This window comes from Aotus nancymaae, unplaced genomic scaffold (genome assembly GCF_030222135.1).
Source record: "Aotus nancymaae isolate 86718 unplaced genomic scaffold, 86718_ANA_hifiasm-v0.15.2.pri h1tg000043l, whole genome shotgun sequence".
In the NCBI taxonomy this organism is placed as follows: Eukaryota; Metazoa; Chordata; class Mammalia; order Primates; family Aotidae; genus Aotus; species Aotus nancymaae.
The window spans coordinates 3,500,917-3,525,934 of record NW_026988457.1 but is presented as its reverse complement, the minus strand read 5'-3'; the positions used below and the strand labels follow the sequence as shown (position 1 = coordinate 3,525,934).

The following is a 25,018-nucleotide window of genomic DNA, read 5'->3' as shown; positions in this document are numbered from 1 at the left end:
AGCAGTGAAGACAGCTTCCAAATTGCTTCACGATTTTGCCAAGAGAAATTGCTGAGCCCAAACATCCAGTCAATTGGTTTGAAAAACAGCCATCAAGCCATCTGCCAGTCAATTAAACGTGGGGTCAGTCACTCACCTAATGAGACACCACGCAAAAATGTCTACTTCAGCTCTTCCTTCCTCCTCCATCCTCATCTTCCCCCTCTTCTTCCTTATTTTACTTCCCAATGGATGATGTGAGAAACCAAGTTGGAAAGAGAGATTAAAACAAAAGTTGCGTTGTTTACTGATGTTAAACTTGTTTAACTTATTTTGTCACAGAGTTTTTCCATGTGACATTGTGCAAAGACAAATATGTAAATGCATGACTTGGTTCCTGAAGTTCACCAGTAGTGAGGCAACAGGACAGAAACCCAGAGGGGCACCAATGATGGGGTGTTGCCTACACAGAGAGTACAAAGGGGAGCATTAACCATTTTCTGGTAGAAATGTCTGTTAAAAAGTGATTTTATCAGCTGGGTATGGTGGCTTACACCTGTAATCACTGGGAGGCCAAGGCAGGTGGATCACCTGAGGTCAGGAGTTCAAGACCAGCCTGGCCAACATGATGAAACCCCGCTCTCTACTAAAAATACAAAAGATTAGCTGGGCATGGTGGCAGACGCTTGTAATCCCAGCTACTCAGGAGGCTGCTGTAGGAGAATCACTTGAATCCAGGAGGCAGAGGTTACAGTAAGCCAAGATCGTGCCACTGCACTTCAGCCTGGGCAATGAGAGTGAAACTCCATCTCAAAAATAAAAGTGATTTTATCCTTCACAGTTCCCCTTTAAAATTAAAATAGCCATTCAACTCTTTTGCGCCTAGTGTGCAATTTCAAATTATTTCTTCTTGCAGTTTTCTCAGTGCTTGCCAAGACCTCACAGATGAGAGGATGTTTTATACCTTCAGTATGAGTTTTGTTCCATTCACAGACATTAATCACCAAATGCCAAGAAGGGGCTGATATATGGGACACGACAACCAGCATAAATTACATTTTAAGGCGCTCAGATAAGAGCAAAGTCAACATCTCCATGTACCACCTCAAATTCCTTTTGGAATTAGATGGCGGTATAAATCTCAAGCTATAAATAAATGAGACAGTTCTGTACTGTGTTATGCTAACATCATAAAAACAAACCATTCTTTTTCTCTTCTGAGCGTGCCTGAATTTGAACCAGAAGTAAAAATAGTTAAAGAAACACAGAAGTTTGTTAAACGAAAGTGAATTTAAAATAAAAATTCAAAAATCATGAAATGCAAGTGGTCCTCACACATCGTGGCTACTTAAGAACCCAAATCACATGATGACAAAGATGGTCCAGGCAAATGATCCTTTCTCCTCTTCCTCTTTTGGGTAATAGTTCACAGGTGGATGACTTACTTAAAATGCTAAGGTTATAGGGGGATCATGACTATTAAAGGTATCTGGTTAAGGAAAAATAATGGTGGAAATTTGATGATAAAATATGAGAAGTGACCCTTTGTGGGCCTGGAAAATCCCACGCATACATGTATTTTGTGAGCTCATTCGAATATCAGTTCTCACGATATGCTAGGAGGAGCTCTAAACCACCCTGCTGCTGAAGTGGAAGTGGGGCTCACAGCCATCACTCAGAAGATGCTAAACAAGCCTTGATGAAATAAAACACAAGATAATAACTTCTGGATCTATGTATAGTGAATGGGCACACAGAACACACGCTACGTACAAGGTACCTGGAGATTTTACGAAGAACTCTTGGGGAAAAATAAAGTACTTTTTATCAAACTGAAAGGATTGAAAGTGACTTTACTGTGGTTTTATAGGAGAAATATTATGTTACTCATAAAAATATGGTATATTACTTATTAGAACCAATACAAAAATCATAATCAGCAATATTTCAACATTCTGGGCAAAAGGTATAAAATCACAGGGATAGAAAGAAGTATATTGATATCAATAAATATAAAATGCAACAAATTTACTGATGGATAAAATCCTACATCTTTTATACGATACTATAAATGCAAATAACAATCTTGCTTTTCAGAAAATGTTGGTACCTAAAAAGCCAGTCATGCTATATAAAACATATGTAAATAGATTGTTATATTAGCGCTCTGGACCAAGTAAATACATCAGTAAAAATTGAAAGAAGCAAGTAGTAGAATACAATAAATTTGAAGTTAATCTATACGGAGCTGAAGTACGCATAAACAAAAAGTAAGAACTGAGAGACAGCTTTAAACTAAATAATATATTTGAAAGAATTCCAATGTCATGTTTATGCAGGCAGCAAAACCAAATACTTCCCTGACTGTGAGTAAACAATAGGAAACAAGGAAAAACATCATGAATTCTAATAGATGCTGCCTTGAATCTGTTGTGATTCTAACGATTCTATTGGTTTTAACTCATAGCTTATGCTGAGGCAAATTTATACCTAAGATGTTAGTGAAATAATCCCAAATTGGCTTCTTCTTATCAGCTGCGTGACCTGGGCTTGTTATTTCTTCCCACGGGTACCAGGCTCCGCTGTAAGGAGCAGCAACACCACCATTGTCCTGGTGTCCATCCCTCTCCACCTCCTCGAACTCTGGGGGCCTGGCTTGACAACTGGAGCAAGAACCCATTGGATGAAGGGAAAATCTTTTATATTTGGGGAAAAGAAAGAGCAATATATATCATAACCCAACAAGTACAGTATATGTATAGAACTATAATAATGGCTTTTGTTAATCCTTTTAATTGCCTCTTTAGCAACAAGGCTCTTGAATATCCAGTGGCCAAAACGCCAAATGTGTTAGTCAAATACTAACACGTGGAAGATTATGCTAACACATGGCAGCTGGTTAATGTGCTGATCAGAAGGGAAGAGGACCTTGATGGGTTGTTCTGTTAGGGCAGTTTCAGACCTGGGAGCAGAAAGCACTAGGGGAAGTGACTATAAAGAGGCATGACATGTGACACTGGAGAGAGGAGGGGTGGCCCACACAGCCTGTGGTCCAGGATGTGAACAACCATGTACTGAACAGTGCTTACAAGCCAAAGGACCTAAGAGCAATCATTAGAAAGACTGCCTTAATTAGATCGCTAATGTTCTGAGAGGCAGCTATGCTCAACTCCTCAGGAATTCATTTAGCTAGTGTAGCCTCGGGCCACACTTTCTTTATGAGAAGCAGGCAAATAACTGTGATGCAGATTGATAACAGGGAATTTCCAAAGCACTAATTACAAAACCACAAACACATTTCAGGAGCACAGTTGTGTCTATAAGCCTTCAGCCCACAAGCCATACCATCTATGTCTACATCTGAGTCTGTAACTATAAAGTGAGCACTTGAGACTTATATTCCCAAGGGCTAATTATGCTGAAATGTTATGTTCCATTTAATCTACTCTGTCTCATAAGACAAGGAAATGTACACTTTAGAAAGTTTCTCATTAAAAATAAATTACAAAATTTAAAAGATTAACTAACCTTTAGGTATCTGGGTAAACTCAGCCATCCAGAAACTCTTATTTCCTAAGCATTCTGGAATGGGGAATCCTTTAAATAAAACACCGTGTAGATTGATTTGGATTATAAGTAAATACTGTTTCCTTTTTAAAAATTATTCACCCTGTTTCATTTTTTTGATGTATCCATACACCCTGAGTGTACATTTTGATGCACAGTTTAGTTTTTGAACTTGGTATAAATTTTATCTTTTTTAAATCAAACTCTTTTTCTTGTTTTAGTCTCTTTCTTCTCTCTCCCTTTCCTTTTGGAAGCTGTATTCACAGTGGTGACAAAATCCCGACCTGCTGAATGTTCTTTATTACAATTCACAATATGCTCATTGTTTCCCTGAGAAGAAAAAGAAGTGAATCCCGCGTGGGGGAGACTGTCCCCAAAGAGGGTCTCAAAGCCATTTTCTGCTGCTCTCTGAACTCCAATCCTAGAATTTGAGCTTGAAGAGACCCTACACGTCATCTGGCCAACCTTTCTTATTTTCTAGGTAAGGAAATTATGACCCCAAAATGTACCTTTCTCCAACATTACACCTCTGGCTAGCAGCAGTAGGGTGTCATATCATTTTCCCTAGCTGTCGTCCAGTGCTTGTCCCATTATATAAACATGTTTCCCTCCACTTCTTTCTTATTGATCGTAATGTCCACTTAGGGCTATAATTTGCTTATTTTGGAAGATGGGAGTGAAGTGGATGGTAAGAGGACAGTTACATGGATACTGTCTGTTTTCTGTAATATGATGAGAGGGTGTGAACATTTCAAATAAAATAATTATACTGTTACCAGCAGCAAATCCATATGGGTTTGCAGCAATCTCAGATCTTGTCTCCTCAGAAGAAGGAATTCGACTGAGGGGGCATAAGGCCGAAGAAAAGACCGAGGCAAGTTTTAGAGTAGGTATGAAAGTGTATTAAAAGCTTTCAAGCAGGAAGAAAAAGGAAGGAAAGTATACTTAGAAGAGGGCCAAGCAGGCAACTTTGAGGACAAGTGTGTGGTTTTGTATGCTGGCATACGTACGTCCGGGGTCTTGCGTTCCTTCTCCCCCGATTCCCCCCTTGGCGGTGGGCTGTTTGCACTTGCGGTGACCTGCCGGCGCTTGAGAGGGGAGCATGCGCAGTGTGTTTACTGGAGTTGTACGCATGCTCACTTGAGGCATTCTTCCCTCACCAGTCAAATGTCAATGGAACGTCACAGACCAGTTAAACTCTGTAATTTTGCCTCTTAATGCGCATGCTGGAGTCCACTGCCCAATTCCTGAGATCTTATCAGGAACCTGCTATTCACCTGTTTCAGGTCTTTTTCTATCATAGGGAAACCGCCTTTCCCTAGCACTGGCTGTGACGAATCACTATTTTAGAGAGACAATTAATAACTGCCTGACCATCACCTGATGTCGCCTGACATTCCTGGGACGGGGTGGGAGAGCCCTCTCCTGTCTTGCTTATCCCTGACCAGCTACTTACTATAACAATACCTCCTCAAAGAAAAAGCCCCAAAATAAATGTAAAGCATTAATAAGACCCAGAGAGGGTTTGCTTGATCACAGCATGAATTAATATCTAGATATGAAATACATACATTCAGAAATAATTTTCTTTCCCTCCAGAACACTCAGATTGACCAGATGCTGAATTTAAACATCTTCAATCTCTCTGTGGCTATGATTATAATTATAAACATTCTCAACAGTGTTGTAAATATGTAAGCAAAATGCTGAGGAATTGCTTTCTCAGAAAACATACAGAGGAATCTATCATGGCTTTTTCTTCAAATCTGAAACAATTTGTAGACATGCACAGGCTATTCTTTTTCCCATCCCATGAGCCAAGATGCCAGTGCATATACCTGGTCAATCACATCTCAGGGGTTCTGCTTCAGTTTTCCCAGGTTTGCTTCAGTGTCCCTCAGTGATCCCTGGAAGCATGCCACCTCTCAGCAAGAATACAAGTCAAATGTCAGTAGACACATGAAGAACTTCCTGCAGCTTGCAGGTTTCTTCCCCATTGAAACCCTCCTAGGTAGGTAACAAACTCCTGCAATTGACATGCAATGCAAGTCAGGGCCAGCCAAAATTATAACCAGGCAAGAGTCACTTCTAGCACATTCTATGCCCTTTGCCCCATGGTGACCTGGTGACTTTCAGTATTCCCACTATTACAGAACAAGTTTTAAGGGGTCTGTGAAGTTAATTTAGCTAAATGAGATATTATAAGTAAAAATTAGTGGTTCAACTCAAAGCATGTTTATATGAAAGAAATACTGAGTGGTAATTTGGGTGCAGAAAGAAACTTAAAATCTATCTACATTCACACCAAAACCCACATAGAAAAGCCTGACTAAAAGCAAAAATACTTTAGGGCTTATGAAAACACTGAGATAGAAAAAAAAAAAAAAACTTTTCTCAGGAGAAAAACAGTATCAGTTATTTTTTAAAAGGCAATTTTGCTAAGTTTAAAATCCATTAAGTCAATGAATTATCACCTTCTGAGTTCAAAAAGTGAGGCTCTTACTTGTTTAATTGTCCTTGCACTCAATGCCTTTAAACTAAAAATTATCATTCTTTTTTTAACACTTAAAAAATCCACTTCATTGTCAAAGACATAAATCTTTGCATTCCTCCTCATGCCATCTATATGTACTTAAGATTTTTAAATTTCCTTTTCCAAAAGCCTTAAAGAAAATAAACATCTAATAATTAGGGTCTTAAGTTAAAATCTGATAACATTTTTTATTCATCTAAGTTTCTGCATCCCTAACTGCAACAAATTGAGTGTCTTCAATAACTCTGAACAGCTTTTGACAGTTTGAGAGAAAAGAAAATCAGAAAATCTACTGATTCATTGACTTGGACTAGATGACACTAGGAACTCAAGGAAGAGGTGACATTGATAAGGACAGGAGGCAAGGAAATACTGGGTAGAAGAGGGCAGGGTTCCTGGTGAGGGCTCCACACTCAAGCCTGGACCCGTGGACCAAAGTGAGAACTATCCCTGTTTTCCCACCCGAATATTACCTTTTGGCCCACCCCATCCCCTATCCTGTGCTCGTAAGAACCCCAGACCCCAGACTCAGCAATCATACACACAGAAGAGAGAAGTGTCTAAACATCAAGAGGAGAAGAAACAGCTGGATGTTGGCAACTATGGTAGGAGAGAAGTTCAGCTGGGAACTGCTGGACTCCAGAAGATTATCTTCCCACTCCATCCCCTTTCTAGCTCCTCTTCCTGCTGAGAGCCACTTCCACCTTTAATTATTTCTTGTGACCCAATTCTTTCTTGACACCAGACAAGAACTTGGGTATCAAGAGGGCAGGGTATAAGGGTATAAAAGGCTGTCACCCTGACCCTTCACTGACCTGGTTAATACTTAGCTGTCTGTGAATACCAAACGCTAAAAGAGCACTGATTGTAACACATGCCCTCTGGGGCTCTGGGGAGTTGCAGACATCCTCTTCCAGACAGCAGAATTAAAAGAGCATTATAACACACTTGGATGCTGCCACAGGGCCCACACAGAACCTGCTCTTGCCAGAGAGAAGGGACCAGTCAGTTCCAGTGTTCATTTGTTCAGGTTCCCATACCCATCTGCTAATGTGCTCACTTCCATAAGAGATTGAGTGCCGCAGCTGAGTAAACGAGCCAACCCCTTCACAAGTCCTGCGAAAGAGTCAAGGGAATCCCCACCCATTTCAATATCATTATCAAACATTCCAGAAGTATTTAAATGTGCTGTGGTGCCGGGACTCCTACATCCTGGACAAGACCATGTGCACGTCTTACCTGCTCACCATACCTACTTCCCCAGACTGCACCCAGAGCAGCAACCCTGCCCACCCCCAACAAGCCCTTCACTGTCTAAATAAGCATCTTCCCATTTTTAAACAAATATTTGTTGAGCAATTATTATATACCAGGCACTACTTAAGGTTCCCACCTTCACAGAATGTGTATTTAAACAGGGGAGAGAGAGAGAGAATGATATCTCATTACCTCAAGAGTTCAGTGATACAAGTAAAAAAAAAAAAAAAAAGATGCTGTAAAGACAGAGTGACTTCACTGGGTATCAAAAGGGCTAATGAGAGAAGGCCCCTCGGGCTGTTTCAGATCCCATTGTTGGCTACCTTTCCTCTGCTGTGCCAGAGCTCAAAAGCCAGATCTGAACTCCTGTCAAAAGAAACCAAACAGCTTTTTAAAGAATATTGTGAAAAAAATATGCAAGAATATGCAAGCATGTGCACTTAGCATGTAAATACTGAAGAACAAAAGAAGCTGAAAAATTAAGAATATCTATTTTAACAAAACTTTTTGATAAAAATTTTTTAAATGGCTCCAGAACGTAAGGGTCTTGATTTTGCCCCTTCCACCCTAGGGGCCAGGAAGGCAGCTGAGAAGTTATGGGGGTGGGGAGGGGGTTGTCAGATGTCCAAAATCTCCAGGAAATGCTACCATCCACTTCGTCCCTAAAAGACACCGTGTCCTGGGAAGAGACAAGATGGGTGTAGTTTAAGGGGAAAGGGTGTCAGAGGGGCCATTAGAGGATTTGGCAGGACCCGGTTATAGGCTCACCTGGAGGCCACGTGGTCTCCACCTTTGGGCTTCCCCAAAACTCCAGAGAGCAATACAGCTCCCAAAGAAGGAAAGGGTGTTTCCTTCAGTTATTGGAGCCAGATGATGAAAATGTGGTTCTCATTTGTTCCAACCACTGCTGTGTTTCCAGTCCTATGTTATGCTTGATATGGATTTTTTCTAACCTTTATTTTTTCCTTTTTGATCCTAAGCAGCTAAAAAAGGGAAACCTAGTACTAATCACACAGGCTTACTGTTCTGATCCCAGTGTGTATGACATTTCCTTTCCAAGGCTCTTTAAAATCTGGGCAGGGTGGCAGGAGGGAGGTTGAGGGAACGTTCAGCAACCCACTTATAGGCCCAGCAAGTCACTTTCCCGTTGCAATGATCTGGATCACACAGGGCATCTCGCGGACCTTCGTGAGGTCCTTTGTCATGTAATCATATCCCTGATTCAGGACAGAGTTGCTAAAAAGGAGAGATTTCTCATTTTCAGTTTCATCATTTGTGTTAATACATCGTATTGGCTTTTAACAGAAAAAATAAAATAGAATAGATTTTTTAAATACTTCTGTCTGAACCTTTCTTACTTAAACAGTGTTTGGACTTTCTTGGTAATTGTTTTTGTGTCTTATTTTCTTTTTTCCTACAAACCTTAAACATTTTTTTCCTTAACTGAAACAGTTTAAGAATACATTCAAAGTGTTTTGTTGAGCCTATGTAGGTTGCTAACACAGATTTAAATTTTGCACAAAATGACCAGGTGCAGTGGCTCACGCCTGTAATCCCAGCACTTTGGGAGGCCTAGGAGGGCAGATCACTAGGTCAGGAGATCAAGACTATCCTGGCTAACACAGTGAAACTCCATCTCTACTAAACATACAAAAAATTAGCCAGGCATGGTGGTGCACGCCTGTAGTCCCAGCTACTTGGGAGGCTGAGGCAGGAGAATCGCTTGAACCTGGGAGGTGGAGGTTGCAGTGAGCCGAGATCACACCTCTGGGTGACAGAGCAAGACTCCATCTCAGAAAAAAAGAAAATCTTTTTCGCATGAATACTACAATTGTTTATCAGTCTGGGGGATGACCTAGGTCAACAGTTTCTTCCTCTTAATGGCCACGGAAACCATTTTTCCAAACAGAATCTCATAAGAGGTACCAATACATAAAAGGATAACGTTTGGATGTTCTCACTGAAACAGCAACTGAGAGGTCTAATGTCCTCTCTCTTCCATCTTTCCCTGGCCCCCGTCCTTTCACACCCACACACCACAAGTCCTCTCCCACATACGAGAGATACACACACCACACACCAGCCAGCATCCTGACTTGGAGGAACACAATTTTAGAGCCACAGCTCTCAAGAAGCCTCATTCCTTCCAGTCTCATGAGACCACATTCTAGCAGCGGCCACACTGGATATTCTGAATATGATGATCTTTTCAGCATGCCCAGCACTAGACTTTTGCTTATTCGTCTTCAAAGACTATCCAAGAAATTTAAAAGGCAATGCATTTAACCTTTTAATTTCTCCTTGCCCTTTTATGAAAACTGAAATAAAGACAAATTATTGTAATAAAGTTGCTTTGAAAGAAAATTAGAGCTATCACCTGGTGCTGCTCTTAGGCTTACGTTCATCTATTAATGTGTTAAATATTCACTGAACTCCTACAGGCAAGACAAGTTTGTTGTCTAAGCCAACCAGATTAAGGCAGCATGGTTAAATGGAAAGGATATGACCTTTCTGTGTTATCCCACAGGTCTCAGTTTCTTCATCTGTAAATTGGGGACAATGATGCCTAACTTTCAGTGTGTTTGTGAAGCTCAATGGGATAAAACATACGAAAATATCTATCCTAGCACTTGGCCCAAAGCATACTAAATTTCCATTGGGGTGGGGTGGGTGAGGTGGTGTAACAAGTTTTCTGTGCTGGAACCACAGGGTGGAGAGTAAAGTCTGACATCTAGTGGCCAAAGTGACAGCTGCTGTAGGGTTGAGTCTCAGAGGTTCCCAAATTTGGATCTGCATCAGAATCACCTGCAGAACAGATCCCTCTCCTGGAGATTCTGATGCTAGAGGTCCCGGCCTTAACTTGGGAATGTCTAGTTTTAAGAACTCTCCCAAATAGTATCATGTCACCTGCCAATTGTAAGTTGTCTGACGTCACTAACCTGAGGGTTCAGGCAGGAGAGGCTAGTAATTGAGAAAGGTTATTTTAAGCTCTTCATAACAAGGGACCTTGTGCCTGCAGGAGTGCAAATACAAGAAAGCACTTTATTAAAGCGTCAATTTCCAGGCAGGCAAGCAAAACCAAGAAAAGCAAGCTAAGAATAATCCTATGGAGAAAAAGCAGTAATTTTTGCTCCATATATATATATATATATATATATATATATATATATATATACACACACTTAAGATTGAGGTAAGCCCACAAAGAAACACCACACTTACCTTCTCATCACAATTATTCCCTGAGAAACCTGGAAAACCCATTATAGCATTTCCACACATTTGACAAGCATTCATCCAAAAAATATTAATTCAGCACCAGCTACTTTCCAAGAGCAATGTTTGTCCTTAAGAATATCAGCAGCATACGATGATTCAGTGCATTCTCTTACAGATCTTATGGGCTACTAAGGAGATGAGCAGGTAATAAAGCTATTGAAATAGAATCTGCAGTGTGAAGACACAGAGTGCGGAAGGTGTGGAAGCACAGGGAAAGCCATCTGTATGAGTTTCCTGTTGCTACTGCAACAGATTGCTACAAATTGAGTGGCTTAACACACAAATGGATTATTTTATCATTCTGGAGTTTAGAAGTCCAAAATGGGTTTTACAAGGCTAAATCAAGGAGTGTGCAGAGCTGTGCTCCTGTGGACACTCTAGGGAAGAACATGTTTTCTTGCCTTTTCCAGCTTCTGGAGCATCCACAGTCACATCGCCTCTGATTCTGACTCTCTTGACTCCTTCTTATTAGGATCCTTGTGATCACATTGCTCATCTGCATTGTCTAAAATTACTTCCCTGCCTCAGTATTCTTGACTTAATCACATCTGACAAGTCCTGTGGCCATGCAAGGTCGTATATCCACAGGTGTGGGGCAGTAATGATGTGGACATTTCGGGGAGCCAGTACTCTGCCTCTCACACCATCTCATCTAGACTTGGGGAATCAGGGAGGCTTCATATAGGAAAAAAAACTTCTGAACAGAAACTTAACTGATAAAATATTATATTTCCAGAAAATGTGGGATAAGTGAAGGAGGAGGGTCAGACATAGTGAAAAGAACACTTCCGGCCGGGCGCGGTGGCTCAAGCCTGTAATCCCAGCACTTTGGGAGGCCGAGGCGGGTGGATCACAAGGTCAAGAGATCGAGACCATCCTGGTCAACATGGTGAAACCCCGTCTCTACTAAAAATACAAAAAATTAGCTGGGCATGGTGGCGCGTGCCTGTAATCCCAGCTACTCAGGAGGCTGAGGCAGGAGAATTGCCTGAACTCAGGAGGCGGAGGTTGCGGTGAGCCGAGATCGCACCATTGCACTCCAGCCTGGGTAACAAGAGCGAAACTCTGTCTCAAAAAAGAAAAAAAAAGAACACTTCCTAAACAGAGGAAAATGGGGATGACTCAAAGGTGAAGGAAAGCATGTTTGTGGAACCAAAGAAAGTGCTTCAGCCAGAAATAAACCCAAGCGTTTACAGTTAATTGATTTTCAACAAAGGCACCAAGAACACACAATGGGGAGAGTGTCCAATAAATGGAGTTGGAAAAACTGGATATCCACATGCAGAAGAATGAAAATGGGCCCCCATTTCACACCTCATACAAAAATCAGTGCAAGATGTATTAGAGACTGGAATTTAAGACCAACAGCTGACACTATAAAACTATTAGAAGTAAACATAGGGAGAAAACAACATGATATTTTTCTGGGCAATAGTATTTTGGATATGACCTCAAAAGCACAGGCAACGAAAGTGAAAATAGACAACAGGATTACATCAAACTATAAAGCTTCTGCACAGCAAAGAAAACAAGTTATAGAAAGAAGAGATGACCTGTAGATTAGGAGAATATATTTGCAAATCACATATCTGACAAGGGGTTAATATCCAAAATAGTCAAGAAACTCAAATACATCAATAACAAAAAAACAAATAACTCGATTATAAAATGAGCAAGGACCTGAATAGATGTTTCTTAAAAGAAGACATACAAATAGCCAACAGGTATATGAGAAAATGCTCAGCATCACTAATTATCAGGAAAATGAAAATTAAAACCACAATGAGATATCACCTCACACCTGTTAGGATGGCTATTATCAAAAAGATGAAGGATAACAAGTGTTGGTGAGGTTATGGAGAAAAGGGAACCTTTGTACATTGTTGGTGGGAATGTAAATTAGCACAGCCACTATGGAAAACAATAGGGAGGGTCCTCAAAAAACTAGAAATAGAACTACCATATGACCCAGAATCCCACTGTTGGATATACACCAAAAGAAAAGATATTAGTTTATCAAAGAGCTATCTGCACTTCCATGCTTACTGAAGCACTATTCAGATAGCCAAGATATAAAATCGATCTAAATGCCTATCAATGGATGAACAGACAAAAAATATATGGTATATATAAACAATGGAGTAATAGCCATAAAAAGAATGAAATCCTGTCATTTTCAGCAACATGAACAAGCATAGAAAACAACATGTTAAGTGAAAAAAGCCAGTTACAGAAAGATAAATATTCCATATTCTCACCCATATGTGGGAGCTAAAAAAACAAACAAAAAAGTTGACCACATGGAGGTAGAGAATAGAGTAGTGACTACCAGAGGCTGGAAGGGGAGCAGGAGGAATGAAAAGAGGTTGATTAACGGGTACAAAAATAAAGTTAGAAGAAAGAAATCCTAATGTTTGATAGCACAGTAGGGAGAATATAGTTATCAACAGTTTATTGTTTATTTTAAATATCTAGAAGATTTGGAATGTTCTCAACATAAAGAAATGATTAATGTTTGAAGTGATGGACATCTCAATTACCCTAATTTGATCATTACATGTTGTATGTTGATACCAAATACCACAAGTACACCATGAATATGTACAATTATTATGTAGCAATAAAAAAGCAAGTGAGTTGGCTCACGCCTGTAATCCAAGCACTTTAGGAGGCTGAGGCAGGTGAGTCACCCGAGGGAGGTCAGGCGGTTGAGACCAGCCTGGCCAAAATGATGAAACCCCGTCTCTACTAAAAATATAAAAATTAGCTAGGCATGGTGGCAGGTGCCTGTAATCCCAGCTACTCCGGAGGCTGAGGCAGGTGAATCACTTGAACCTGGGAGGCAGAGGTTGCAGCGAGCCAAGATAGTGCCACTGCACTCCAGCCTGAGTGACAGAGTGAGACTCCATCTCAAAAAAAAAGCAGGTCACTCCAACACAGTCCTATTAGTCCTATTTTCCTATTTTTATCTTTTTCTAAAAAAATAAAGATTATTAACAAAAACATGATCAAATTACAATAAGGTCTTTAATAACACTATATCAATGTTAATCTCCTATTCTTAATTATTGTACTATGGTTTTACAAGATGTTCCCATTAGGGGAAGCTAGTCGAAGAATATAAAATAACTATTTTTACAATTTTTCTGTAGGTCTAAATTAGTTCAAAATAAAATGGATTTAAAACTTTGGGGAAAAAATTAAAAATAAAAAATTCATAATAGCATAAGTGAGGGGAAGTGTTTTTAGGGGCAGATTAGAGGGAGATGAATATTAAACAAGAAAAATTATTTTTCATATAATAAAACGTTTCCTTTGGAATAAATAATTTTTATTGAAATTAAGTGCTTTAGGGCTGTGTGGTGGGTGCGGGAGGGAGGGAATGAGAAGGCCCTAAAAAGTAACCAGAGGTCAGATCGTGGGGAACAATGTCAGCAGCTGCATTATGGGCTTTGGGATTTAGCCTAAGGGTAGAGGGGAGCAACTAAAGAACTTTAAATAGGAATATGATTTTACTCTGGTGTGAAGTGAAGCTTAGAAAAGGACCATGGCTGGAGGACATTGGAGAAATCCAGATGAGAGATGACAGCTGCCTGAACTAAGGGCTCTGTGGTAATGGCAGAGGTTCATAGTGCAAAGCTCCTTCACCTACTAGCTGTGTGACACTCTCCAAAGTACTTAACTTTTCTATATCTCAGCCTCCTCTTCTGTAAAAGTGGGAATAACGCTAGCGCTCACCGGAGCTTACCCAATGGTACTGTTCTGAGGGTTGAATGAAGAAACACATTTAAAGCACTTACTACAGGGCCTGAAACATAATAAAGGTCCAATAAAATTTAACAGTTGCAATTTAACGGTAATTTCAGCAGCAAAAAAGGGAACTGTGGGATTTGAGAGACGCTTAGGAGAAACAAGTAACAGAACTAGAGACAGGTTGCTAACAATAGGGTGAGGTCAACCAGGAAGCCCAGGCTAGAGCTGTGGTGGTGGGGTGGGCAGCTGGCCTAGTGATGCTGCAAGTGATGGTGGCTCAGAACACAGAAGAGCCTGGGTGTGGGTGTGTTTGGGGGCACAGGGGATGATTGCTCCTGTTTTTGACATGTTGTCTGTGAGAGTGATTTTGAGACTCCTAAGAAAATAAACCCAATAGACATTGGTTGGATGTGTTTAGAAAGATTTGAGCAGATCTCTGTTTAAGAGTCATTAATTGAATCCAAGAAAGTGAATGAAATTATTTGGGAGCACATACAGAGTGAGGAGAGGAGGACCTAGGATAGAACCCTGGAAAACATGGATGAAGAGGACACTTTCTCTCTCATGGCATTAATCACTTCACTGTAATTATTTGTTTAATGTCTCTGCCACATAAACCCATTAGACTACAAGCTCCCTGAGGGCAGTCATTGTGTCTAACTTGCTCACCATGTATCTCCAAAGAGTAACATCTAGGTGGCACACACCTCAATAAATATCTCCAGTTCAATGATTAAATGATAGGCACCCTTTAAAGCCACAAAAAGAATAATAAGCATAATATACAGGTCTTTGAAAGTTTGAGCATGAAGAAAATTAGTCTTCAGCACTAGCGAATGGTATTAGAGAGTTTATAATGTTGGAGTGTATGAGAAGTTGGTAAGTAGAGGCAAAAGAATTTCTCTTAGATGAACCATGAGGGAAGAATTGCCAGAATGTGATTATTGGATGATGATGATATGCAAAAAATAAGACTTATGGCTGATAGTGTCTTTAAGAATAGGACAAATGGCCACCCATATCCCTGGGTGATTCAAGTAAAATCTTTAGTAGAGGTCTCTTTCCGGTTCAGCAGTCTTGGGGGGTGATTGCAGCCCCACAACGGGCAGCCTAGGCCAATATCTAAAGTACTCCCTTCTGTGTATTTACACATTCGTTCCATAAATATCCATTGCGCATGCCAGGATACAGAAATGAGTGAGACCTCCTATTCCCCACGTCTAAGAAATGAACCCATCAGTGTGACAGAAAGAAATGTAAACAAATTAACAAGCTACAATATTGGTTTTATAATCTGGATAAGGGGCACTATATCAAAATTGTTTCATCAAGGTCAATAATGACCTCTACGTTGCTAAATAGTCACTTCCATGTCCTTGTCTTACTTGACCTGTCAACACAGTCGGACACAGTTGATTACTCCCTATTTCTGTGGTATGTTCTTTCCTCGGCTCCCTAGTTTGGCTCCTGGCTTACTGCCTATTCCTCTGTAGTGTTCTTCCATGATGCTTCCTCACCACCATGACCTGTCAGCATTGGAGTGCCTCAGAGCTTACTGCTTGGACCTCTATTCTATCAATACTCATGCCTTGATGATCTCATTGAATGTCTTGGCTTTAAGTATCATCTCTATGCTGAAAACTCTTACATTAAGTCTGAACTTTTCCCCTGACCTGAAAGCTATGTAACCAAACATCAAACTGCCCTCCTCATGGATGTCTATTAGGCATCTCAAAGTTGACACGTCCAAAATCCAACTCCTGAATATCCTCCCCAGATCAGCTCCTCCCACGGTCTTCTCATCTTCATAATGGCAGCTTCATCCCTGTAGTTGCTCAGGCCAACATGCTTGCACTCATCCTCACCTCCCCTCCCTCTCTCACACTCCAGAGACAATCTATCTTCAAATCTCCAGGCCTTGCTGTCGTGTGATATCCAGGAGCTCATCCCTCACCACTTCTGAACCTGCCCACGCCATGGGCATCTGCTTGGAGAGCTGCAAGCATTCCTACCTGTTCTCCCTGTGTCTACACCTGCTCCTTACAGCCTCATCTTAACAGAGAAACCAGATGATCTCATTAAACCTTCCACTCACTCTTCTACTCAGACCCTGCTGCTCATCTCACTCAGAAAAAGGCAGAGTGTTTATAAGGCCTGATTCCCGCTTCAACCTCAGATCTTCCCCTCTCTTCTTCTGTCACACCAGTCCCCTTGATGCTTCTCTCACATGCCAGGCACCTGTTTGTTCCTCCTGCCTGTAGCAGTCTTCTCTGATAGCTGAGCAGCTCATTCCCTTATCTCCTTCAGTTCTTTGCTCCCACATGCGGTTGACAAGAGAGAGGCACAACCAGCTCTTGTGAGCTAGTCCCAGCACACTCCGGGAGGTTGAGTAACTGGCCTGAAGTCATTCAATATGTTACCTCTGTGTGATTTAAAGACCCATCCCTTCAAATGCCTGAACATTTCTGAGAACACGAAAATATCCTCCTTGGAAATAGCAAATAATGTCTCCTGCCTTGAAGATGCCCATTCCCAGCAAAGCACAGAGAGTGACCTGATTTGCCTCAGCTCTTTGCTGTTGGATGGGGGCCGGAGGGAAAGTGGAGGGAATGGCTGCCCCGTGAACGCTGCTCATGCTCAGCTCCTGAAGACCTGACCTGGGCATATGCCTAGATGATAAGACAGTTCTCTACCCCAGAGGCCTGTGAGAGAGACATTCCACTCAAAAACCCTGCTGGGCAGGATGCAGTCCCCAGTTAAAGCAGCAAGTAGACCCACACATCAGAGAAAGAAAATGAGAACAGAGTTAGATGAGCAGATTTATGAAACCCTGGCATTGTAGAACTTATCAGTTCCAGGGCAGCTGGTTTTCCTTTGAAAGGGTTAGAGCGGGAACATTCTGCCTCTTGGAAACACATCTAAGATGATCTAAATAAGGATTAAATATATACTCCCAGCCCTTAGTAGCCTGCCAATATGAACCCCAAAATATAAATAAAGTTTGAAGGGAATAAAAAGCCTTTTTAAAAATGCTTAAAATGTGCCAGATATTGAGAAGACTATTTTACATAAATTAGTTTATTTCATCTTCACAACAACTCTCAAATTAGGCATTATTTTTCCCATTATGCGTACAGTAGATTAAGTATTATCTGAGTCATTAAGTTGACTCAGGTCAGTGGTAAATGACAGAGTCAGGCCTATTGACCTCCAAAGCCTTGCGCCTCCACTACAGCAGGCAGTGTAGACAGGTAAAGGGGTGTGGGCACTGTCTCCCACAGAGGAGAAGGCTGAGGACGATGCTGATTGCCCTACTGAATGCTTCACTTCACTTCATTCAACCCAGGTTTCCTCCTTTCCTCTCTGGGCCACGCCTCCGTAAAGCGGCTGTGGATCACAGTCACTAGAGGGCAGCCACGGCATGAAAAGCCACCAGCCCTTCCCAGCTCCTTTCCTGGTCTTGCTCAGACCAGGGCAGCAGGAATAGGCACTCCTGGGTCTGCAGATGGTAGTAATGATCATTTACATTTCTCAAGTTTTTCACAGTCCACAAATCCCTTCCAAGTCGCATTTCATTTCATCTTTGGCACAGCTTTGTCAGGTAGTTTTTTTTTTAAATTATCTTCATTTTACAGAAATATCATAAAGTCCGCTGCGAGCAGAGGCTCACACCTGTAATCCCAGCACTTTGGGAGGCTGAGGTGGGTGAATCATTAGGTCAGGAGTTCAAGACCAGCCTGGCCAATATGATGAAACCCCATCTCTACTAAAAATACAAAAAAAGTAGCCACATGTGGTGGTACACGCCTATAATCCCAGCTACTCGGGAGACTGAGGCAGAAGAATTGCTGAATCCAGGAAGCAGAGGTTGTAGTGAGCCAAGATCATGCCACTGCACTCCAGCCTGCACGACAAAGGGAGAATCCATCTCAAAAAAAAAAAGAAAGAAAAAGAAAAAAGAAATATATAAAGTAATGAGACAGATATCAATGATTTCACTTTCAATATTTTTTCTAGACTGCAGAGGCTTGCTAGAACTGTAAATTCCTCAAGGCAAATAGGTCCATGGGATAAGCAGGCCAAAGCATAGAGGGTAGGTACTTAGAGGGACTGTCCTGTTGAGCCCCTCCAAACAAGTGCTCAAGAAATAGTAATTAACTAAGCTAATTGAAGAAAATAGTCTCAAGGACCTATCGTGTCCAGGTCACAACCTTCAAGATTTTGCAAATAGGGATACTTGGGATTATTATCCCATTGTAAAACCAAGGTGTCCGGGTGCACCGGCTCATGCTTATAATCCCAACACTTTGGGAGGCCGAGGCGGGCGGATCACCTGAAGCCAGGAGTTCAAGATAAGCCTGGCCAACATGGCAAAACCCAATCTCTACTAAAAATACAAAAATTAACCAGGCGTGGTGGCAGGCAGCTGTAATCCGAGCTACTAAGGAGGTTGAGACAGGGGAATGGCTTGAACCCAGGAGGCAGAGGTTGCGGTGAGCCAAGGTCACACCACTGCACTCCAGCCTGGGTGACAGAGTGAGACTCCATCTCAAAAAACAAAAATGATAAAAGTAAAATAAAATGAAAGTTAAAAGCAAGGTATCTATCCTTAAACCACAATATTTTTCAGTGAAAAAAGTGGGACTTGGACTAGTTTGAGAACTCTTTTCACCACGTCTCACCATCACCAATAGATCTAGAACCCAGAAGGAAATCAAAGTTCAAGGAGACACAATTTGGTCATCAGATTCTAGGAGGCTGGCTAAGTTCCGCTGGCTGTCACTGAGGGGATGAGTCATCTGTGGTTTGTCCCAGCCATTCGGTTGGACCAGAGTTAGAGAAATCCACTCACTTTGCCTCATTTTCAAGTTTGTAGCACATTGCAGATCACAACGAGGTAGTGGCTGAACACTCCGAAGGCTTCCTGTTAAAGGAAAGGTTGAGAAAAACGAACTCCAAATAGGTTGTTAAAATGACCTACCAGAGTAGAGTAAAGCTTACTAACTGGTAGGAATAAAGCTGTGCTGATGATGTCTGAACTAAGACGATGGCAAACAACGGTTTGAAACGTCTCTAGATGAAACAGTAAAGGAGTGAAGTGTCTTAGAGAGCTTAGTCCACTTAACAGTTCTTCACCCACCAGGTTCCAATCTTTCAACCCTGGCCTCTCTGAGGAGACCCTTCAACCTTCCAGCCATTCCTCAGCCTGGATGGCTTACTACGCCTTGTTCAACCATTGGTTGCTGCCTCTTCAGTTGACGTTTCCTTTGGACTGTCTGTTTCATTCTCAACTCTGGCTTCACCCTGAGATTATGGCTTGTGAATGCCCTTAACACCATACCCTGACATTTTAGCAACAAGCCACCCCTCCTGCACTTCCAGTCCAGCCCCCAGAGCGCCATGCTGTACGGAAGCCTGGTCTCACTTTCAGTAAGGGAGTACCCACAGGAAGGGAGCCATTTTCACAGTATTCATTCAACCTCATTCAGCAAGTATTGATTCCGCTTCATCCAAATGGTATTTATGATGCACATCCTGTGCAAGAGTTGTGCTTGGTACAGGAGATGATATAAGTGAAAGTGAAAATCTATATCTTCATGAAGTTAGATAGTCTATTGGAAATGGGGATAGATCAGAGCAAGTTAATCCTAACATATAATGAAACAGGTTGAACTTCATCCTAAGTTTAAAATGCAATAGGTGTCCAGAAGAGGAAGAAAAAAACATTCAAAGTAAAAGGATCAGGAGAATCCTTGTAAAGGACTTGACATTTAATAAGTCTTAGAAAGGATCGAAGAGTAGGAATTTTCCAGAGAGAAGTAACACCCACAAGAGCACGTGCAGGGAAAGCACTGAAAAGGTCTGTAGCTTTGTGCAATGGACGGATGTGGCTGTAGGGTGAGGAAACGGGATTCTGGGAAGGGGTGGGATGCTGGGCAGAAATCCATGTGGCTTCCTGAAATGCCAAGAAAGGGGTAAATGAAACTAATCTTCTCAAACAAGGGGTACAATCTGTTCTGACACACCAAGTGTTGAGCAATATTTAAGCTGTAACTTTCCCACCAGGCCAGCGTGTGCTGGATGGAGCTGCCACTTGCTGACAGATTCACTTCATGAACGCTTGCCTGGAACACTTCTCCTGCCCCTCATCTCAATTCACTAAGCTCTTTCCCTCTGCTGCAAGACATCATAAAACTTCCATCTTTTCTTCCAAACCTTGACTCATTTCCTGGAAAGGGGGTTGTAATTTCACCTTTACCATTAATAAATACATCACCCTGGGCCATCTCTGAGGTCACCTCGTACTCTCTCCTACAAACCTCCCACCCTCCACTCCTGTCAGACACTTTTGTTCATCCTTTGTGTTAAACTGTGGCAATTAAACAGTAGTTATGCCCATTTCCATCCCCATGATGCTGCTCATCTTTGATCATGAGGTCTCCTTTTGTTTTTTTTTGTTGTTTTTTTTTGTTTTTTTTTGTGAGACAGAGTCTCACTCTGTCGCCCAGGCTGTAGTGCAGTGGTGTGATCTCCGCTTACTGCAACCTCCGCCTCCCAGGTTCAAGCAATTCTCCTGCCTCAGCCTCCTGAGTAGGGGGATTATAGGCACATGCCACCATGCCCGGCTAATTTTTGTATTTTTAGTAGAGGCAGGGTTTCACCATGTTGGTCAGGCTGGTGTCGAACTCCTGACCTCGTGACCACCCACCTTGGCCTCCCAAAGTGCTGGGATTACGGGTGTGAGTCACTGTGCCTGGCCCGAGGTCTCCTTAATGTGGTTCCCCTCCACTGTTTAGGTGGAAACAGAGGTCAGGAACAACTCCAAGGCCCATCCCGGTAGCCCATTAATTATAAAATAGATGCTTTTATGGTTAATACTTAACATAGTGACAGAAATCAAAACCTCAGGTAAGAAAACTCTTGAGAAGCTCAGGAGTGACCCAAGAGGTGGTACCCAGTGATAGATTCATCTATTCATGATTTGCTGTGATTTTCCTGACCCTTGTCAAGTGACAACACTTTGGGCAATTTGAGAATGTGCTGAGAATTTGCCTGAGCACATGCTTGTTCCACAGGGACTAGACATCTCAGTGAGACTCCTACTAATGGTTTTCTCTAAGTCCATGATGCATTCTACATTCTCAGAGCAAGAATGAGGTTGCTAAAGAGACCTTCCCTTCCTATTTGTGTGTCCATTTCCATAAAACGTGTTGTGAAGTTGTCTGTAATAGCCAGTAGACCTTACTGATTAAAGCTCAACTGATTTCCAAAAGTCTCCATTGACTTACAGTTCAGAAGCTTTTGGAAGGACACCATAATAGGCTGAAGTGTGTCCTCCTAGAAATTTGTGTGTTTGAGTTCTAACCCCCAGTACCTCAGAATGTAACTTCATTTGGAGATAGAATCTTCAGAGACATAATTAAGGTAATGTGAGGTCTTTAGGATGGGTCCTTAAAAGAAGAGAGAATTTGGACCCAGGCACACACAGTGGGAAGACCCGTGTAAAGACAGGCAGAAGATGGCCATCCACAAGCCAAGGAGAGGCCTCAGAAGGAAGAAATCCTGCCAACACGTTATCTTGGACTTTCGGCCTCTAGAATTGCGAGAAGACAAATTTCTGTTATTTAAACCACCTAGTCTGTGATACTTTGTTATGTATATTACAGGTACAGAATTGGGATGTGTACCTGTATTTGTTTTATATCATCTGTAGGGAGGAAAGGCTTTGCTGAGTAAGCAACTTTGATTAAAGTAGCCCTCCTTTTAAATGCCTACAAATTATTTTCCTCAATTTTACATATATATTTCTCTCCCACCTAATTGATCTGATTATTAGTAGGAAGTGTTAGGATGAATTAAAAGACACATTGGCTCTGGTACTAAAGGAATAGAAAAACAAAAAGAGATTCTAAGTATTTTTATAGAATGTAGAAGTGGACAGGGCGCAGTGGCTCATTTCCTGTAATCCCAGCACTTTGGGAGATGGAGGCGGGAGGATCACATGGTCAAAAGATCGAGACCATCCTGGCCAAAATGGTGAAACCCCGTCTCTGCTAAAAATACAAAAATCAGCTGGGCGTGGTGGTGGGTGCCTGTAGTTCCACCTACCTGGGAGGCTGAGGCAGGAGAATAGTTTGAACCAGGGAGTCGGAGGTTACAGTGACCCGAGATTGTGCCACTGTACTCTAGTCTGGCAACAGAACCAGACTCTGTCTCAAAAGAAAAAAAAAAAGGATGTAGAAGTGGGATAAGATTCTAAGAGGTTTGCTCTTGACTGCGTGATTTTCACTGTGTTTCAGAAATCTGAATGCTAATGAGTTTATGAGAAAACTATGGATATAGGAAAATGGCAACAACCAAGATTTAAGGAACGTAAGGAGTACGTATGAGGGCTTATGTACATTCCTTTACCATATTAACTGTACAGATTAAACTGCACACACCTTTAATGGGCATTTTCTTTTATTTTTACCAGACATTCTTTTACTCCTTAAGCAGTGCCTTTACTTGCACAGAGCAAAGTAAGGTCAAGCATTAGACCATCGTCAAGTACTATTTTAACACACACATATGCACATAATTCCTTCTCTCTATGGCCATGTGTTCATAAATGCTAACTGGATACACAGGAAACAAGGATTTCAGCATTCCCAGTTTGGGTGACGTTTTCTCATGACCTCATGATGAGCTTGAAGCCAGACGTAGTAAGTCGGCCTGTCCTCAAGCCACAAGAGCTCAAAAGAACCAGATCTGTCCAACGCATCCAACCCACAGCGGTTGGTTTGAGCCATTCAGCTGTCAGCACATGTCCTGTTTGGTTTCTTCTCGTGAATCTCCGAACAACTCCAGGATTTTCACGCTGTATTTTTTTCTATAAGGTCTATTCCAAACCCACTCAGTTAACACGCAAATCCATCTGAGTCGGGCATCCTTTGGGTTCTGCTTTCCTTTTGTCCTTGCAGCCCAGACTCCTGCCTATTCCTCACTCCAATATCATCATCCTTCCAATGCTTGGTCCCACTCCCCCTCATCATCCTCCTCTAAAACCAGTACACCCTACGCTCCTATACAACTCCCCTCTAACCGCAGACTCCTCTTTGAACCTCCTCCTGGTCTCCCCAGTGTAACTGTCACTAGCTGTCCCCTGAGACATCAGGCTTCAAGAAGTTGCTCACTTCCTCACACCCATATTCAACAACATAGGATATATAAAGTATTCAGCACACAGATTGATACCTGGTGAGGCCTTATTATAATTATCATTATAATTATCATTGTTACTTCCCAGTTCAGGAGGTGAGGGTTATTGTCCTGCCCACCTTCCAAATGTCTCCCACACCATTACTCCCCCACCTTGCGGTGAAGGCCCCTGCCTCTGTGGAGCACCTGCTGCGTGGCACGTGGTTCTGGGCTCCAACCTGGAACTGTCAGCAAGGCCCCCAGCTCACCCATGCTCCATCTTGGCCCTATCCACAGCCCTGCCTCTGTTCACTTCCCTCCCTTTCTCTGCAATTTAGATTTCATGGTGCAGCATCTCCATCCCACTCTTGCCCAGACCCTAAACTCTCCTGTCCATCTTCCTTTTTTTTTCTTACCTGCCCAGGCAGATTGCATCCTTGAATGATACCAGGTCTGCCTTCTCTGTGCCAACACCTGAGTAAGGAAGACCTGGACTCAAATTTGCTCACATTTACATAGGATTTTTCCATGCATTTTATAAGACAGATAATTCTGAAGTTTCTTTCTGTGCTGTTATACAAATCAATAAGTATATACAGAGGTTCTGAGTTGACGCAAACTAATTATAGCAGACACTGCTTAGAGAAGACACTGACCTGGCTGCAGATTTCCTGGAGCCTAAAACTTTGGCTGCAGGTCTGTAAAATCAATGGGAAAGCATTTCATCTTTGCATGCTGTTGACGAATTTCAGCACAGGAATCAGCCTATCCCTTAGCAGTTTCATAATGATTTGTGTTGTTTGGTTTTAATGTGGAGATTTGGCCTTTGAAAATGAGAATCATTAAGAAACAGAGGTTATTTAAGTCAGCACATATACAGTAACAGAACCAGGAAGGAGCATTTGACTTCAAGCACTTCTCTGAGTTCTGGATTGTTCTTCAACCATTTACTGTCAGGCACCTCCTGAGCCTTTGGTATTGAACTGCCTGATTGCAGACTATAAATGAAAACAATTATTTAAGAGTTTGCTGAAAGATTTACTTGGGTACAGGACTCCATCTCCCTCACCTCAAGCCTGCAATGTAGAAACCCTGCCTGAGTTTCCAGCCTGCCGCCTTACCCTGTAGATTTCAGACCCAAGACTGCAACAGCAACTGGTACCTGAATTTCCACCCTGCCAGGCTGCCTGACAGATTTCAGACTTGCCAGCCCCCACAATCATGTGAGCCAATTTCTGAAAATAAGCCTCTCTCTCTCTCTCTCTAAATATATATATACACATGTATCTCCTATTGGCTGTATTCTGGAGAACCATGACTGATACACGTATCTCAAGGTTTGTGACATTTATAACTGTCCCTTCACTTTCCAGGGACTGTGGTCTGTTATTATTTTCCTTCCTTTGAAGTCACAAGCAACACAATCCATCATTCAGGGCCTAGAGTTTTATGAGCACTCAGGAGTACCTA

At 41.9% G+C, this 25,018-nt stretch overlaps 1 long non-coding RNA gene across 1 annotated transcript in view; it reads right to left on the bottom strand.

The window, feature by feature from the left end:
- Positions 1–19,221: 19,221 nt before the first annotated feature.
- LOC105732128 (uncharacterized) overlaps positions 19,222–25,018 on the bottom strand; it is a 37,637-nt gene continuing 31,840 nt past the window's right edge. Inside the window, exon 4 of the long non-coding RNA XR_001110908.2 lies at positions 19,222–19,292. This is a non-coding gene — a long non-coding RNA (uncharacterized LOC105732128). The remainder of the gene's footprint in view (positions 19,293–25,018) is intronic.